This window comes from Rhinopithecus roxellana, chromosome 1 (genome assembly GCF_007565055.1).
Source record: "Rhinopithecus roxellana isolate Shanxi Qingling chromosome 1, ASM756505v1, whole genome shotgun sequence".
NCBI lineage: Eukaryota > Metazoa > Chordata > Mammalia > Primates > Cercopithecidae > Rhinopithecus > Rhinopithecus roxellana.
Window position 1 is genome coordinate 48910022 of NC_044549.1, and position 15724 is coordinate 48925745.

The window sequence follows — 15724 nt, forward strand, 5'->3', positions numbered from 1 at the left end:
TCTACTCACTTGGAGGCTCCACCCCTTCTCTTACCCTCCTCCCTCCTGGCCACCAGAAAGACCACCCCACTAGATCATTCCCCTGCTTAGCAACTTTCAACAACTCCCTGTGCTTTCAGAAGAGAGTGCAAATTCTCAACCCAGCACTGGGGATGGCCTGGCTCTCTATCACTCCAGCCTCATCTCCCACCCCTTTGACACCCTGCACTGCAGCCACATCACCCCATTCATAGGTCCTTGCCTATGTCTATTTTATTTTTCTCTTTCTTCCGGATCTCAGATGCAGAGAATTGAGTTCATCTTCCGTTCAGTTTCATGAGTCACTATCATTTTGGGTAAGTGGGCCAGTGGTAAGCTCTTTTTTTTTTTTTTTTTTTTTTTTTTTTTGAGAAGGAGTCTCGCTCTGTCACGCAGGCTATAGTACAGTGGCGTGATCTCGGCTCACTGCAACTTCTGCCTCCTGGGTTCAAGCAATTCTCCTGCCTCAGCCTCCAGAGTAACTGGGATTATGGGCACACACCACCACACCGGGCTAATTTTTTTGTATTTTTAGTAGAGATGGGGTTTTACCATGTTGACCAGGCTGGTCTCGAACTCCTGACCTCAAGTAATCTACCCGCCTCGGCCTCCCAAAGTGTTGGGATTACAGGCCTGAGCCACTATGCCCAGCCGGTAAGCTCTCTTGATTTATTTTTTTTAAATATTGCCCCTCTCCCTAATCTCCACTCTGATTTCATTTCCCCATGGAGGTGCCCACTCTAATGCATTTGGTCCAGGTCCTGGGTGGCTTTCTATCCCTGGTAAATAAGTGGCATTCATTTATATAAACAAGTACATACATGACCTTGTACTACAGATCTCATTCTGTTTCTTACATTTTTCACCCAAAACCGAGGGTGTGATGTATGTGTATGTTTTGTGTGTGTGTGTGTGTGTGTGTGTGTACAATCTCTCCATTTCTCATTGCTTCCCACCAGATTGGCAATCCCTGCTGTTGTCCAAGTCCCACCCTAAGCATCCACCGCATCTTATTCTCCTCCCAGTGTTAGGCCTTCCACTGCCTCTAACTCTCCACAATTACAACAGAGTTGCAATGAACATCCTCATCCTTGTCTGCTAATAGACCTGAGAACAAAGCTTACTCAGGGTTGGGGCTGCTGGCTTTTAGATTATAGGCACACTGCCTGCAACTGCTCCCACGTCCTCAGCAGCATTTGGACTTATCCACCTTTCTAATTATTGGTAAGCTAATGGGCATGCTTATTATTTCAGACCTAGGCTGACTTCTGGGGCCAAAGGGGATACAGATGATTTTGCTGACACCTTATAGGTGGTACAAAGTCATAAAAGTAACTAACATCGATTTATGTAGTGAGAACACTATTGCCTTTTTAGTTTTCTTTTAGTAAGTTTTAGTGTGCTGGAGTGTGCTTTTAATTCCTTCCTCATACCTTCATGTATCCCATAACAACATTTTGGTCAATGACAGGACACATATAAGACAGTGGTCCCATAAGATTATCATGGAGCATATATAAAACCTGATATATGGAACTTGATATTGGCATTTCAGATCAAGTAGGGGAAATGATTGATATTCAATATTCAGTAAAGATGATGGGACACTTAGTTTTCCAGATTTAAAAAATGTACATGTACTAGTATATATACCATCTAGGTTTGTGTAAGTATACTCTATGATGTTCATGCAATGACAAAATCACTTAAAGACAAATTTCTTAAAAAGTATCCCTGGCATTAAGAGACACGTGACTGTACTTGCTAGACTTCCTTTTTATTAAAGATTCTTTGGAAAGGCTACTGTTGTTTTTATTGTATTTATTTTTGTAGTTTCTGACTATTTCTGGCAAGCGATAATAGTTTTCTATGTTTGGGGAAATACTTCACTAAGTAAAAAAAGCAGGTCAATTGAAAGAAAAATGATAATTAAGTCATAGGTGTTCCCTAGATAGCACAGAAATTCTGAAGATGGTTTTTCATATCACCGAGGTTGGGGAAAGCTGACATAAACCAAGGTTCAGCTGGGAACAGAGGGGTCTGTCCTGATGCTCCAGGTGGCCTGGTAGCCCTTACCTCACAAAATGACCCAGGTTCAAATCCTGCTTTTTCTGAGCAAGTTACCTCTCATTTCCCTCTGCCATCTGTAAAACGGTGATGACAACATTCACAGGATTATTAAGATAATTAAATGAGATCTTAACAAGGGACTCTAGCACTGGGAGGGGCATAACACATGGTGTCAGCACCTTCGAGTGTGAAGACATGGACTTTTTTCTTTTCTTTACGTTTTTTTTTTTTTTTTTTTTTTTTTTTTTTTTGAGACGGAGTCTGCTCTGTCACCCAGACTGAAGTGTAGTGGCATGATCTAGGCTCACGGCAACCTCTGCCTCCCCAGATCAGGCGATTCTCCTGCCTCAGCCTCCTGAGTAGCTGGGATTACAGGTACCCACCACGACGCCCAGCTAATTTTTTATTTTTAGTAGAGTCAGGGTTTCACCATATTGGTCAGGCTGGTCTCGAACTCCTGACCTTAGGCAATCCACCCACCTCGGCCTCCCAAAGTGCTGGGATTATAGGCATGAGCCCCCATGCCTGACTTTCTTTTCTTAATAGTTGCCTTCTCTCTGTGTGTCCTGTCCTTAGCAGTAGATTTTGTCATGCTTTTCCCCCTTCATGATTATGTTTTTAATTAATTTTTGTTTTGTGTGTCATCCTTGCCCAGGGGCCATGCTAACTGCTTCTGTCTCATTCCAATTTTAGTATATGTGCTGCTGAAGAGAGTACTTGCCATACTTTTTAAATAGAAACAGTACCCTTGGGCACTCACAGGAACTGCTTTGGAACCTAGAGATAGGAAGCTGGGCTGGGGACAGAGGTCAGGTTAGCAAGGGCAGAGCCCATGCCTCCCAGCATAAAGTCCTCTGCTGGCAGCAGTGTTTCTGTTTCAGCAGGCACGTCCCACTGCAACGGGTAAACCTGGCCACATCCGCTGACTCCCAGAGTCTGCCTGGGAACGTGGGCAGCCTGGGTCTCCCATGGGCCCTGTCTAGAGCACATGGTAGTGGGGTCAGAGGTCAATCAGGGTAGCCTGGATGAATGCAGCCAGTCTGACAAGAGGGCAGGCATTGAGGTCTCTTCTGGTGAAGGTCTTAACTGTCAAATTGTGGTCCTGGGTCTAGGATGTGGAATAAGCCTGGTAAAGACCCTGCAGAGCTCTGATGAGGTGGGGTGGAATTAGGAGGAGCCATCCATTTAATCAATAAATACAAACATAGATTTGACACTCCAGTTAAATGTTTGTATTGGTTTCCTATTGCTGCCACAACAGATTTAGTGGCTTAAAACAACACAAATCAATAATCTTACAGTTTTGGAGGCCAGAAGTCCAAAGTGGGTCTCGCTGGGCTAAAATGAACGTGTTGTTAGGGCCACATTCCTTTCCGGGGATTCCGGGGGAGAATCCATTTTCTCGTTTTCCTCAGGCTGCCCACATGCCTGGACTCAAGTCCCCTTTCCACCTTCAAAGCCAAAAATGGAATGGCCAGTTGAGTCTTTCTTATGATGTCATCTTTCTACCTCTGACCCTCCTGCCTCTCTCCTTTTTTTTTTTTTTTTTTTTTTTTGAGATGGAGTCTCACTCTGTCGCCCAGGCTGGAGTATAGAGGGGCGATCTTGGCTCACTGCAAGCTCCACCTGCCGGGTTTAAGCAATTATCTCACATCAGCCTCCTGAGTAGTATCTGGCATTATAGGCACATGCCACCACACTCAGCTAATTTTTGTATTTTTATTAGAGACGAGGTTTTACCATGTTGGCCAGGCTGGTCTTGAACTCCTGGCCTCAGGTGATCCACCCACCTCAGCCTCAGCCTCCCAAAGTTCTGGGATGACAGGCATGAGCCACAGCGCCCAGACCTTCCTGCCTCTTATAAGGTCTCTTCATGATAACACCAGGCTCACCCTGATACTCCAGAATCATCTCCTCATCTCAAGACCCTTATCGATTTTTTTTTTTTTTTTTTGAGACAGAGTCTCGCTCTGTTGCCCAGGCTGGAGTTCAGTGGCACAATCGTGGCTCACCACAACCTCTGCTTCCTGGGTTCAAGCAATTCTCTTGCCTTAGCCTGTCGAGTAGCTGGAGCTACAGGCATGTGCCACCATGCCTGTCTAATTTTTGTATTTTTAGTACAGACAGGGTTTCACTATGTTGGTCAGGCTGGTCTCGAACTCCTGACCTTGTGATTCGCCCTTCTCAGCCTCCCAAAGTGCTGGGATTACAGGCGTGAGCCACAGTGCCCTGCCAAGACCCTTATCTTAATCACATCTGTGAAGTCCCTTTGGCCATGGAAGGTAACATATTCACTGGCTGCAGGATGTGAACATCTTTGGGAGACCACTATTCTGCCATGGCCTGGCTCCTCTCCTGAGATCCCATCATAGCCCAGGCCTGCATGCTCCAGATTTCAGTCCAGTGGCAAAGAGTACACTTTTGTATTGCTTGCCCTGGGAAATATGCCGGGGTTGGCTGTGACTAGGCCAACTTGGGTTGTTAGGCTCACTAACAATCCAGTCACTGCAGCCAGCAGGATGGACCATGCTGCTTGGTTAGTACTAAGTCTCAGGTTCATCCCTAGAACTGAGATTGGGGTCAGCCCCCTAGTGACCTGGAAGAAAGGAGGGGAGAAGTTTCCAAGGAGAATTAAGGAGGTCTTACAAAAGAAGAGGGAGTAGGTGCTGACCACTACCAACCACAATGATCTTGTGAAACACTGTGATGCCCATTTTGCAGGTGGAAGAGATGGTGAAGTCACACATGAGGTCCAGCCATGATTTGAACCCGCGTGGAGGAGTTCTTGCCACTATATCAGGCTTCCTTGACCCCCGGCTAAATGTGGCATTGGCAGATCTGATTAATGCTGGAATGTTATGTAGCTCAGCTGACCTGGGTGGCAGCCTCCTTAGAGGTTGGCATGGGACCTACTGAGGAAGGCACATGGTTAACACAATTACTGGCAAGGTAGATACCCTCAGAGAAAAGGGAAATTTCCATTTCACTCCTGAAAGACTCTTTAAAGCCAAAACTCAAATCAAAGAGCAAAGTATAATAACTTCCTCTGGGCAAATTTATAATTAATCCTGGATTAATTGGCCTTAATGAAGTTGAATTAATTACTAGCTGTTTGTAAAGAACTTTGAACTACCTTAGTACAAAATGGCATTAAAGAAACAGAAGGAACCAGCATCGCATTAACATGAAGAACAAATCCCAAATAATCGCAGTTCTGCAGGCTGTTTCCCATCACTAATTTTCCCAGGGACTGTGTCCAGCCTGTGGAACTGTAGGGGGCCCAGGGAGTCTTTTGCAGAGGAGGATGTCTTCATGGGCTAGAGGTTTGGGGGTGAGTGCATTCAAGAAGCAGTTGTGGGGCTTTGCGTGTGCCAGGCCCAGGGCTATCAAAGATGTGCAAGGTGAGGCCCTTGCTCTCTAGGCATGCTCAGCTACCAGGAAGGGGAAGAGCTCTGGAGTACCTGCCTGGTATAAAGGGAACTTGGCTTAGTGGGAGGGATGGTAGGACAGAAACAAAGTACACTATAGGAGGCGTGAAGCAACCTGCATTTTGCTGGGAATAGCTCTCCATTTCCTGTAGGGGATCCCCTGGTTCCTCCTTACCCCCGTTCTTGGGGTGGGCTTATGACCCACACCTGGCTAGGCAGAGCACTGGATTTCTCTCTTGGTGCAGGGGCACATGACTTCATCAGGGCCAAGGAGACTTGATTTGGGGACTTTGTGGTGCTGCTGACAGCCACTTTGTCATTGTGAGGGGGCAGCCTGTCTGGGAATGGAGACAACTCAGAGGAAGGAGGAATGGAGAGAAAGAGACAAAGTCAGTGTCCTCATGTTGTCATCTGAGCCCCTGGATGAAGCAAGCTCTTCCCCCAGACTTTTTAGCTAGGTTTGTTTATTTAAATTCACAAACACTGATTTAGCACTTATTAATATACAAGGAATTGCTCTGAGTGCTATAGACATACCAATTCATATAATCGTCACTACCCTGTGAGTTAGGAAGTATTATGCCCCTTTTGACAAATGAAGAAACTGAGGCACAAAGCAGTTTTGTAATGTGCCCAAGGCTCCACAATTTCCAGCTGGTGGGAACAGGACTGGACACAAGCAGTGTCTGTGCTTTTCACTACATCATGGGCCAGCATGTTCCCTTTTTTGCGTAAGTCAGTTTCACTGTGAGTTTCTGTCATTTGTCCTCAAAAAGCATGACTGTGCAGAACATGACATGGAGGTAACCAATCCAGTCCCCAGAGGTTTGAGGAAGCTTCCAGAGGGCGTGCCAGTCCAAGGAAGTAGACCGCGGGTGAGTGTTGGGATGGGGTGGATGAGCACGGTGTGTGTGCAGGATTGCACAGGTTCAGGGTCACCAGGCACAGGGAGAGAAACAGAGAGGGGCACGACGGGGTGGGCTGGGGTGGGGTGAGGAGTCAGTCTGTCCACAGGGGACAGTGATAAAGCATTTGTAACTCTTCCCTTGGGGATACAAACTAAGGAAACTTAGTCCCACTGGTACCTTTAGGACATTTTTTAAAATTTTGAAAAATGTATTTCTTGAATAGGTAATACTTTCACATGAGTTAAAATTCAAAAAATGCCAATGTATTTCAAGTAAAATGTCTTCCTGTCTTCCCTCCAGCCAATCTGTTCCCCTCCCTGGAGATAACATTTATTGAGCACCACCTATATGCACTGTGCTAAACCCAGGGGGAGACAGATAATGAGGAATGAACATAATAAGGAAATAAACCATACACGTATGTTCAAAGGTGATATGCGCAAAGGAAAAACTGGAGCAGGATAAGTGGGATCAGGAGTAGGGAGGGGACTGTACTTTTAGAGAGGCTGTCCAGGGCAGGGCTCATGCAGGACGTGACAGCTGAACTTGGAGGAGGTGAGGGGTGAGCCGTTTAGAGGTTTGGGAGAAAAATGCTCTGGTCCTTGCTTGGGGGTTTTGAGTAACAGCAAGGGGGCTAGTGTGGCTGGAGCCAGAAGAAAACAGGAGATGAGTTCAGGAAGGTAGCATGGTGTGTTTATGTGTGTGTGTGTTTGTCTCTGTGCATGTGCGTGTGTCTGTATGTGTGCATGTGCATGTGTGCATGCGTGTCTCTGTGCTTATGCATGGTCCCATTTGCCTGCTGCTGTGCACACGTGTGTGTGTGCGTCTGTGTATCTCTGTGCGTGTGCACGAGTGTATGCATGTGCAGTCTGTGTGTCTCTATGTGTGTGCATGGCCCCATTTGCCTGCCACTGTGTGCACATGTGTGTGCGTGCATGTGTGTCTCGTGTGTGTGCATGTGTGTGCGCGTGCATCTCTGTGTGTGTGCACGCATGTATGTCTCTGTGCATGTGCATGGCCTCATTTGCCTGCCGCTGTGCACACGTGTGCCCATACATCTGTGTGTCTCTGCATCTGCATGTGTATGTCCGTGTGTCTGTGTGCGTGCATCTGTGTGTGTGTGCGCACGTGTGTGTGTGTGTCTCTGTGCGTGTGCATGGCCCCATTTGCCTGCCACTGTGCTGCTGTAAGGACTGTGGCTCTTCCTCCAAGTGAGATGAAGAGACAAAGGCTCACTCCAGCTTCTGTAAGCAGAACAGGCTGTAGGAGAACAAGAGCAGATGCAGGGAGTCCTAGTAAAAGAACAGCTTCAGTAAATTAAAACCACGATGAGAAACCACAACACACCTATTGGAAAGGCCAACATTACAATTGCTATTGAGACAAGGTTTTGCTCTGTTGCCCAGGCTGGGGTGGTGGCACGATCATGGCTCACTGCAGCCTTGACCTCCTGGAGTCAGGAGATCCGCGCACCTCAGCCTCTCGAGTAGCTGAGACCACAGTCATGTGCCACCATGCCCGGCCAATTTTTGTATTTTTTGTAGAGATGGAGCCCTACTATGTTTCCCAGGCTGGTCTCCAACTCCTGGGCTCAAATGATCTTCCCACCTTGGCCTCCCAAAGTGCTGCGATTATAGGCATGAGCCACTACATCCTGCAAGAAAAGCTAAAATTAAAAACAAAACAGCCTAGGTAACATAGCGAGACTCCATCTTTACAAAAAATTTTAAAAATTGGTTGGGCTACCCAGGAGGCTGGGATGGGAGGACGGTTTGAGCCCAGGAGTTTGAGACTGCAGTGAGCTATGATTGTGCCACTGCACTCCAGCCTGGGCAACAGAGTGAGACCCCATCTCTAAAACAAAAACAAAAACAAGACACTCAACAATACCAACTACAACTGATGATGCTGAGCAATTGAAACTCTTATACATTGCTGCGGGAATGTAAAATGATACAGCCACTCTGGAAAACAGTTTAGCAGTTTCTTATAAAGTTAAAACCCACTAGCCATATGACCCAACAATCTCACTTTTGGTGTTTACCCGAGTGAAACTTATGTTCACATAGAAACTTGTACATGAGTCTTTAGAACAGCTTTATAATAGCCAAAACCTGGAACCCAAATGCCCTTCAACAGGTGACTGGGCAACCAAATGATGATCCATCCATACAATGTAATACTACACAGTGATAAAAAGGATCACACACTGCAGTCACACACAACAACATGGATAAGTCTCAAATGCATTATGCTAAGTGAAAGAAGCTGGACCCCAAAGGTTACCTACTGTATGCTTCCACTTGTATAATGTTCTGGAAAAAGCAAAGCTTGTAGAGACAGAGAACATAGATAAGTAGCTGCCAGAGGTTAAAGGAGAAGGAGGGATTGATCACAAAGGGTTTTTTTTCTTTTATTTTTTGTTTTTTTTTTTTGAGGGTTATGAGTCTGTTTTGTATCTTGATTGTGATGGTGATTACCCGATTTTATGCATTGGCCAAAGCTCATAGAGCCGTACACCAACAAGGGTGAATTTTACTGTTGCGGTAATCCAGGTAAGAGATGATGGCTTAGATCAAGTGCTGATGGTAGAGATGTTCAGAGGGGGTTGGATTCTAAGGGTAAAACCAACATAATTTTTCAGTGAATTGGATGTGGAGTATGAAAGAAAGAGAGGAGTCAAGAACTGAGCCACAGTTTGCTGCTTAAACAAGCTGGGAGGATGCGGTTCTCATTCACTGTAATAGGAGTGGAGGAGTGGAGTGGAGTGGAGAGTAAAACCAGAAATTCTGACCTTGACATGTAAGTTTGAGATGCCTATTACACATTCAGGTTGTGTATGTGAGCCTGCAATTAGGAGGGGGAGGCTCCTAGCTGCAGGCTCACACACAGAACCTGAATTTGGGAGTCAATGGCTTGTAACACCAAGAGACATAGACATCATCAGGGAGTAAATATATAGAGAGAAAATTGGAGGGCTGAGCCCTGGGACCTTCTTGTGTCTGCTGTTATCCATATCTTATGTACCCTTGTAGGGCTATTCTATACTTGTACAAGCACATATATAGAGAGAGTGCATTTTTCATAAATGCAAACATGCTATACACACTAGTGTGCACCCTATTTTTTTTGTTACCAATATATCTTAGAGATTGTTCCCAAGTAGTATACAAACAGCTTCTTTGTTCTTTTCAAAGCCTGTATCATTATTCCACAGTATAGACAGACCACGATCTCTCTTTTTCTATTTACAGTTTTTTATCATGGGAAACTTTGAACATATCAAAAATGTAGACAGAATAATGATCCCCCAAGACCTATTACCCAATGATGAGCAACTCAGGGCCAGTCTAGACTGCCATACACTCCTCTTCTTTTAAATTCTGATTTTCAGTAGCTTTGTGTCCTGATATAATTTCTTTCTTTTTTTTTTTTTTTTTGTTGAGACAGAGCAAGACTCTGTCGCCTAGGCTGGAGTGCAGTGGTGCGATCCTGGATCACTGCAACCTCTGCCTCCTGGTTTAAGTGATTCTTGTGCCTCAGCCTCCCGAGTAGTTGGGATTACAGGCAAGCACCACCACGTCTGGCTAATTTTTGTGTTTTTAGTAGAGACAGCGTTTTGCCATGTTGAGCCAGGCTGGTCCCGAACTTCTGGTCTCCAATGATCTGCCCGCCTTGGCCTCTCAAAGTGCTGGGATTACAAACGTAAGCCACTATGCCTGGTCTTTGTCTTGATATAATTTCAAACTTACCATAATTATTCTTTTTAAGGACATTTACTTTGTTTATAATATTTGGCTACTACATACAATATAGAAAAGAAATACTTGGTACTAGAACATGCCTTTTCATGAAGACTACTTTCCTTGGGGCCCAAGAGGACAAGAGGCTGGGGCCTTAAATGCTTCCAGAGTAACTGTCTGGAGGAAGGAGTGAGTCTCAATGGTTTGTCTCAGGGGGACTCTGTTTCTGAGACCCTTGGGCCAACCACACAACCAGAGCCCTCACAGGGAGAGAGACTTGGGTGATGTTGCAACACCAATCTTAGCATTGGTGAGATCCTGTTTTCTGGGGAAGTCTGGCTTTGGCCTCCGGCCAGCTTTCTAGAGCTTCTGCCTTTGATGCTTCAGAAGGCCACACCACCAAGCTAAACCATACTCTGAAAGATATTTTCAGGATATGCTTAGCATGCAGCTTCTTCTCTTCAGCCTCACCTCGCCACGTGCCACCTGGCTCTGGTTGCTGCTGTCTCTGAGCCTGCTGTTTCCTCTGTGCAGCACGTTCTTTCATAAATTTCCCTAGGTTCTGTGCAGCCTGGCCCTTCTCCTGCATCTTTGTCAGCTCAAATGCCTCTCCCTTAATGAGCATCCTCCTCCCTTGCACCAGTAACTCTCAGCAATGCTGCCTTATTTCTCCCAAAGCACTTCATCATTATTTGCCTTATTCATCCATAGTTGTATCCCTTCAAAATATCATGTCTGCCACACAGCAGGTGTTCAATCAATATTTGTTAGAAGATTTGTATTAGTCAAGATTCTCTAGAGGGACAGAACGAATGGAATATATATGGGATATATATATATATGTATGTGTGTGTATATATATACACACACATACATATATATATATCCTAAGCCCAGGCTACAGACTCTCAGGGTGAGAATTTCTGAGTCAGAGATAATGTTGTCCTCTTCCATCTTGGAATATAAACATATATATATATATATATTCCATTATATATATTCCATTATATATATACATAATGAGCGGCTCTCTCTATATTATATATATATAATGAGTGGCTCTCTCTCTATTTTTTAAATATATATATATAATATATATAGTGAGCAGCTCTGTGCCTCTTAGCCATGGACATGTGGAATATATATATACATATTCCATTAGTTCTGTCCCTCTGGAGAATCCTATAACACACACACATATATATATGTGGGAGTTTATTAAATATTGGCTCACATGATCACAAGGTCCCACAATAGGCCATCTGCAGGCTGAGGAGCAAGGAGAGCCAGTCCGAGTTCCAAAACTGAAGAACTTGAAGTCTGATGTTCAAGAGCAGGAAGCATCCAGCACGGGAGAAAGATGAAGTCTGGGAGGCTGGGTCAGTCTCTCTTTTCACATTTTCCGCCTGCTTATATTCTAGCTGCGATGGCAGCTGATTAGATTGTGCCCACCCAGATTAAGGGTGGGTCTTAATCTGGCCTTTCCCAGGCCACTGACTCAAATGTTAATCTCTTTTGGCAACCCCTCACAGACACACCCAGGATCAATACTTTGTATCCTTCAGACTGATCAAGTTGACACTCAGTATTAACCATCACAAGACTGAATAATGAAAAATGAAAAAATGAAGGTCTATAGCTAGAAATTTAGAGATCGTCCCAGCGTCCTCCTTCTCCCCCATTGCACATCCAATTAGTCACAAAATCTTGTCACTGAAAAATCTTTATGAGACTCTAGCCTGTTACCTGAAGCTCCTGAGACCAAGTGTTTCTCAGAATTCGGAATTTTTCCAATTTCTGAGAGGCAATACAGAGGATAAACTATGTACCATATGACTCCATCAGTGGAGTATGGGCAGCACATCGCAGTCAAACATCTGCTGTGAAATATGTGCATGCTTGTGAAAAGCAGTTACATAGCTACAGCTAGCCTCCTCTCAGTTCAGGTCATGGTTTACTGACAAAAAGTTCCAGAAAACTTGCTGTTTTCAGAGCTTTTTAGATTTTAGAAATACTATGGATAAGAGATTGTAGGACAGAAACTTCTTTTTTTTTTTTTTTTCAGTTTAGAGGATTGTTTCATTCTTTCCCAATATTTTATTATATTATGAAAATGTTCAAAAGTATAGCAATGTTTAAATAATTTTACATGGATCACCCATACATCCATCACATGAATTCTGCCAATAACATTTGTTTATCATGCATATGCCATCAAGCCATCCCTTTAGCTATCCATCAGTTCATCTAGGTTTTCAGATGCTTTTCTTTTTTTTTTTTTTTTTCGAGACAGAGTCTGGCTCTGTTGCCCAGGCTGGAGTGCAGTGGCCGGATCTCAGCTCACTGCAAGCTCCGCCTCCAGGGTTTTACGCCATTCTCCTGCCTCAGCCTCCAGAGTAGCTGGGACTACAGGCGCCCGTCACCTCCCCCAGCTAGTTTTTTGTATTTTTTAGTAGAGACGGGGTTTCATCATGTTAGCCAGGATGGTCTTGATCTCCTGACCTCGTGATCCGCCTGTCTTGGCCTCCCAAAGTGCTGGGATTACAGGCTTGAGCCACCGCGCCCGGCCTCGGATGCATTTTAAAGTAAAGTGCAGAACCAGTACACTCCCCTGAACACTCTAGTACATGTACTGTCAACTAGAGTTCAATATTTGTTAATAGTTTCTTCTTTTCATATAAATTTTCCATACGGTAAAGTGCACAAATCTTAGGTGTATATTCACTAAACCCAAACCTCTGTCAAGATATAGACCATACCCATACCCCAGAAAATGCCTTTAAGCCCTTTTCCAGTCAACCGCCACCAATCCCTTACCCCTCAGAAGGACCCTCTAGTCTTATTCAGATTAGTTTTGCCCTGGGACGGTAACTTTGAAGTCTCCTCTTCAATTCCATTCTTATCACTTCCCTTCCCTGCCATGTTCAGTGCCCCCACCCCATGCCATCACACCCCTTCTGACTTTTGCTAGGCAGCTCCCTCTGCTTCTGCACTTTATTCCAGTTTAGATCAGCTGTCACTACCTTTAAGAAATGTCTTGACCACATCCCCCATGCCCACAGCTCACTCCCACTCAAAACCTGCACTTCTCTGCCTTGTAAATACCAGATTATTATATCGACTGTCCCCCTCCCATTTTCATATTCGACTGTGGGCATCTCGAGAGTAGAAACTGCATCTCCCAAGGCTTAGCATTGTCCCAAGTTTCAACCAATACTTCAGAGGTCAATGCATGAAGTTCACTATTGAGTCTATGAGACCAATACATTAAAGGGTTAAAACACAAACTTTTTTCTTTCTTTCTTTCTTTCTTTCTTTCTTTTTTTTTTTTTTTTTTTTTGAGATGGAGTTTTGCTTGTCACCCAGGCTGGAGTGTAGTGGTGCAATCTTGGCTCACTGCAACCTCCACCCCCCAGGTTTAAGCCATGTTCCTGCCTCAGCCTCCTGAGTAGCTGGGATTACAGGTGCCTGCCACCACTCCAGGCTAATTTTTGTATTTTTAGTAGAGACAGAATTTCGCCATGTTGGCCAGGATGGTCTCAAACTCTTGACCTCAAGTGATCTGCCTGCCTCAGCCTCCCAAAGTGCTGGGATTACAGGCATGAACCATCACACCCAGCCAAACCTTTTTTCTTTTCATTACCATTTCAGGATTCTGTTTAAAACAGAGGTAAGAAATGAGGTTTATTTGAAGCCAGGCCCTCTACAAAATCTTTTGTTAGTTGAAATGTTTCCCAGAGGTACATAAAGCCTCTAAAGCTCTTATTACCTATTTACTAACCCTCCCTTTTAAATATGTTTACTGCTTTTACTACTAGATTTTTAAAATGGAAGACATATGTTTACTGTTCCCTATTTGCAAGATGGGAAAATGGAAACCAAGTTTCTGTTCTCTTCTTGTAAGGACACTAATCCCATCACAAGGTCCCACTCTCATGATCTCATCTAACCTCCCAAAGGTCCCATCTCCAAATACCATCACACTGCGGGTCAGGGTGCCAACATATGAATTTGAGAGGGACACAATTCAGTCTATGACACGGACTCCGTTCCTAGTGCAGAGTGGTGGAACGAAGAAGGCAGTTACTGCAAGCGTGAATACATCAGCACATGGCCTGGCTCATCACAGAGGGCAAAAGTAAGATTCAGTGAACTTTGTGCTCCACCGCCACAGTGTTACAGAAACACTCTCTTCTCTAGAAAAATGGAAGGATGAGGCAATGTTGCGCTACCATTCCTGCCTGGTATCATTGGCTAAGGCTGAGCAGTGGCTTCCCTCTTTGCACAGGAAAAGGGTTCTCCAGTTCTCCCAGGTCCCCACCACTCCCTGTCATCTTAGACTCTGTTAACTGCTCTTTTTGATTTACCCACCACCTGGCCAGAGCAGAGACTTAGGTTTGTGACCTCTGGTTGGTGACTGTGGCTGACAACCTTTTTTGTGGTTCTAGACGCTAGATTATGATCTAGTGAGAGTTGTGGACCCTCTCTCCAGCAAGAGCATATCACAACACATTCACTGTGTGTTCAATTTAGAGGTTTGTGGCCTCTCCTATGCCCAGGCTACAGACTCTCGGGGTGGGAATTTCTGAGTTAGAGATAATGTTGTCCTCTGCCATCTTCAAATGTTGTCCTCTTGCATCTTCAAACAGTCTTTTCCCATGGTTGGCTCCTTTCAACACTGGAGTTTCAACTCAAACTGCAACTTCTAGATATCTTCCCTGACCCATAGCTGTCCATCCTCCGTCTCCCGCTCTTTTTTATCTCAGCTTTTATTTTCCCTAGGAGACTTCTCGCTCTCTGAAATGGTCTGGTTCAGGCTTTATTGTTTGACTTAGCCCTCACCCCCTAGAATGTAATGTTAGCAGGCATTGTAGCCCAGCAGTACCCACCAGGCACTTGGTAAGAGCGTGCTGCAATACATGAATGATTGGAAGTGTGTCCGGAGTTGGTTTCTTCCAGTGGGTTCATAGTCTCGCTGACTTCAAGAATGGAGCTGTGGACCTTTGCCATGAGTGTTACAGCTCTTAAGGATAGCAAGGACCCAAAGAGTGAGCAGCAGCAAGATTTACTGTGAAGTGCAAAATGCTTCCATGGTGTGGAAGGGGACCCTAGAGGGTTGCCACTGCTGGTGGGAGTGGACAGTTTTTATTCTCTTATTTGTACTCGCCCATGTTCCATTTTTGTCCTATCAGAGTGCCCTTTTTTCAATCCTCCCTTCGATTGGCTACTTTTAGGATCCTGCTGATTGGTGCATTTTACAGAGTGCTGATTGGTGCATTTTACAGAGCACTGATTGGTGCGTTTTACAATCCTCCTGCTAGCTACAGAAAAGTTCTCCAAGTCTCCACTCACCCAGGAAGTCCAATGGCTTCACTTCTCAGAGGGATCCCTCCATCTCGGGCTCTTGGAGGCTTCAGGCAGCAGAAGCTATGTGAGAGAGCAACCCTGCCTGCGGTGACCTCCCCGTTCCTAGACCATCCACCCGGGGCACAGCACCTGGCGGTGCCCGTGAGCCTCGGGAGGGCGGAAGCTTCGGGGACGGAACGGGTGTGCACGG

At 45.1% G+C, this 15724-nt stretch overlaps 1 non-coding gene across 1 annotated transcript; it reads right to left on the reverse strand.

Moving 5' to 3' along the window:
• Positions 1-2698: 2698 nt before the first annotated feature.
• Positions 2699-2805, reverse strand: LOC115892099. Its single transcript, XR_004051988.1, has one exon. It is a non-coding gene; the product is annotated as a U6 spliceosomal RNA (small nuclear RNA).
• Between the last annotated feature and the right edge of the window lie 12919 nt (positions 2806-15724).